Source organism: Oryctolagus cuniculus, chromosome 11, assembly GCF_964237555.1.
Source record: "Oryctolagus cuniculus chromosome 11, mOryCun1.1, whole genome shotgun sequence".
Taxonomy (NCBI): Eukaryota; Metazoa; Chordata; class Mammalia; order Lagomorpha; family Leporidae; genus Oryctolagus; species Oryctolagus cuniculus.
In genome coordinates this window covers 13901891-13905756 of record NC_091442.1, presented here as the reverse complement: position 1 = coordinate 13905756, position 3866 = coordinate 13901891, and positions in this window count along the sequence as shown.

Sequence of the window (3866 nt, the reverse complement as noted above, 5' to 3'; positions counted from 1 at the left end):
GCTCCTTGATTGGTAACCAATAGCTGCCAGGTATTTTTTTTTTTTAAGATTTGTTTATTTATTCAAAAGTCAGAGAGAGGGAGAGATGGAGAGAACGAGATCCTCCATCCTCTGGTTCACTCCCCGGATAGCTGCAACAGCCAGGGCCACGAGCCAGGAGCCAGGAGCCATCTTCCACTGCTTTCCCAGGCCACTATTAGGGAGCTGGATCAGAAGTAGAGTAGCTCGGACTCGAACTCGTGCTCATCTGGAATGCCGAGGCCACACGGTTTTATCCACTATGCTACAATGCCGGCCTCAGCTGCCAGTGGTACAGTAGGATAAGGATCTGCTACAGTCCAAGGTCAAGGCTGGAACGTCCTATGCATCTTCTCTGTCTTAGCCTATTTCTTGCCATTGCGAGGAAACATGCTTCACTCAAGACCCCTTAGGAAAAGGGGGCTTAGGAGTCATTGGGAGGAATGGGAAGGCTTAAGACTAAAGCCAACATGGGGCCTGCGCTGTGGCCTAGCAGGTAAAGCCACTACCTGCAGTGCCACCATCCCATATAGGCGCCGGTTTGAGACCCAGCTGCTCCACTTCCAATCCAGCTCTCTGCTATGGCCTGGGAAAGCAGTGGAAGATGGCCCAAGTCCTTGGGCCCCTGCACCCATGTGGGAGACCTGGAAGAAGCCCCTGGCTGCTCCTGGCTTTGGATCAGTGCAGCTCCAGCCATTGTGGCCATCTGGGGAGTAAACCAGCGGATGGAAGACCTCTCTCTCTCTCTCTCTCTCTGTCAGTCCCCCTCTATCTTTATTTACTTTCAAGTAAAGTAAATAAATCTTAAAAAAAAAAAAAAGACTAAAACCAACGGGAAATCATCATGAAATTAAGAACTGAGTTGACGCCATAGGTTACAGTCTGATCTCCAGGTCTACCTGGTCTTCACTGGAGGCATCTCTTCCTTTTCCTGGATGTGTGTCTTCGCTTCTCCTGACTTAAGAGGCTCTCCCAGTCTGAAGGGGGGGAGTGGGGGTGTGGGGGGAGGGGTGGGGAAGACAGTCTGGTTGGCTTGGCCGATGGCCTGCGTCGTTCCTTGAGGGCGTGCCTGCAGGCCAGGCCACTGACTGGATGATGAGCTGGCCTAGAGGGTGAACATCTTCCAGCTGTACGAGACCTTGAGCAAGGGTGTGTTTAGTTAGAAGACAGTGTTGAAGGTCATCCTCAGCTGGCCCTGTGCGGTCCGTGGTCAGCGTTATCTCTCTGTAACAAATGAAAAAGCAGGATGAGAGAGGAGAAATGACACAAGGCTGCCCCAGCTGGTCTGCAAACCCATGGTGAAGAAATGCGTGCTCCTGCTGCAGTCCACGGACAGTCAGAGGCTATTTGTTATGCAGCAAAAGCTGACCAGTGCAGGATTCAAACTCAGGTTTCTTTGATTCCGTCTGCCTCCTCCTGCTGTCCCACTGAGTGCACAGCCCTGATTTCTCTCCTCCCTCAGGAACATTTTTGAAGTGTCTGGTTCTTAATGGAGCAGAGCAGAAGATGCTGGGAAAGGGCCTGTATCCAAGAGACAACCAGGGTAGGCATTTGGTGCCGACGCTGAGATACCGTTTGGGGCGCCTGCATCTCCTATTCGAGTGCCTGGGATTGAGTCTCAGCTCTGCTTCCAATTCCAGCTTCCTGCTAATGTGCGCTCTGGGAGGCAGCAGGGGATGGCTCAGCTGCTTGGGTCCCGGCAACCCTTGTAGGAGAGCTGGATGAAATTCTGGGTTTCACTTGACTGTTGCAGGCTTCTGGGGGAGTGAATCAGCTGATGGAAGATCTCTCTCTGCCTGCCCGCCTGTCTCTCTGCCTTTCAAATTAAAAATAAATAAATAAAAATTTAGAGAAAGAGAAACCACTGCAGGTGCTCAGAGTTCAGCCATCACTGGTAAGCCTGGCATTGTGCAGCCTCTGTAGGGAGAAGGTTTTCCAAAACCCACTGGCCAGGAGTCTTGGAACACAGAAAGCCTGTTTGCAGAGCCACTTTGGGTAAAGGGAGGAGCAGAGAGATGTTGGACTACAAAGACAGACACTGCAGACATCTCTCGCCCAGGGCTGTTCCAGCCATGAGACCCACCACACCCCGGCTGTGTGAGTCACTTCCTGTTTGAGCCTCAGTTTCTTCCCCTGTAAGGCAGGGAGAATGGTCAGCCCGCCCTCCCAGGGGCTGTTGGGACAGTAAGATGAAGCCATGGAGGTGAGTGCTCAATGTGGACTGTCAGGTCCAGTGCTAGGGAAGAGGCAGTGGGAAGTCACACTGATCTGGGCCAGAGTTCAGCTCTGTTAACCCCCCGCAGTGTGGCTGGGTGTAAGTGGGGCTCCTCCTCTGAGCCTCGGTTTCCCTACCTGCTAAGTGAGACTATTATGGTACCTACAACCAGGCTGGTGCTGTGGTGTAGCCAGCAAAGCTCCCGCCTGCAGTGCCGCCATCCCATAAAGGTACCGGCTAGAGTCCTGGCTGCTCCACTTCCAATCAACTCCCTGCTAATGCACCTGGGAAAGCAGTAGAAGATGGCCCAAGTGCTTGGGCCCCTGCACCCATGTGGGAGACCTGGAAGAAGCTCCTGGCTCCTGGCTTCAGATCGGCCCAGCTCTGGCCATTTGAAGAGTGAACCAGCAGATGGAAGACTTCTCTCTTTCTCTCTGTCTCTGTCTCTCTGTAACTCTGCCTTTCAAATTAAGTAAATAAATATTTTTTAAAAAAATTCATAGAAAATGGAACTAAAAGATAAGTTTATTTTTTTTAAAAAATCCAGCATTTTAATGCATATATAGAAATTTTAAAAAGTATCTACAGCCCACTGCTTTTTTTTATTTTTATTTTTTTTATTTTTTGACAGGCGGAGTGGATAGTGAGACAGAGAGAAAGGTCTTCCTTTCCACTGCTTTTTTTTTTTTTAAGATTTATTTATTTATTTATTTGAAAGTCAGAGTTACACAGAGAAAGGAGAGGCAGAGAGAGAGGTCTTCCATCCGCTGGTTCACTCCCCAGTTGGCTGCAATGACTGGAGCTGTGCTGATCTGAAGCCAGGAGCCAGGAGCTTCTTCCGGGTCTCCCACACGGGTGCAGGGGCCCAAGGACTTGGGCCATCTTCTACTGCTTTCCCAAGCCATAGCAGAGAGCTGGATCAGAAGGAGCAGCCGGGACTCGAACCAGCGCCCATATGGGATGCTGGCGCTTCAGGCCATAGCGTTAACCCACTGCACCACAGCGCCGGCCCCATGCTTGTTTTAGAAATTAAATAAGCATTACATGAGATTCTGGCGCTCAGCAAACATGCCTCCTCAAACACGGATGCACGCACAGCCCTTAAAGACACCTGGGTGACAAAATGTTCTTAGTCTGGAAATAAAACAGGCAGCCAATGAGCGCTCTCTGCAGCTTCCCTCCCAGGAGAGGCGCCCACTGGCCCAAGTCCAGGATGGTCGCTGATGTGGAGGACAGGCAGCCAAGTGCTCGCCTCCCACGCAGAGTTTCCGAAAAGTGCGAGCACAGAGTTGCATAACCTGTCCCTGGGACACGTGTCTGCTGAAGTGTCTTCACAGCCTCCAAAAGGGGAAATGCCACGGGCAGGAGGGCAGCTCCGGGAAGGGAGCAGCGAGGGGCGGGCGAGCTGGGAGCCGGGGAGCCACTGTGGAACTAGGAAGATAAAGGATCTCATTTACTGAGCTCCTACTATGTGCCTGGCCCCGGGCTCCCCCTGTCTGATACCTAACTAAACCCTGCCATAAATCTGAGAAATCAGGGATTTCCTCTCCCGCATACCAAAGGAAGAAATAATTATAATAATTAATATTGCTAATGTTCATACAACAGCAAAAGGTTATCAGGCAGTGGGCTA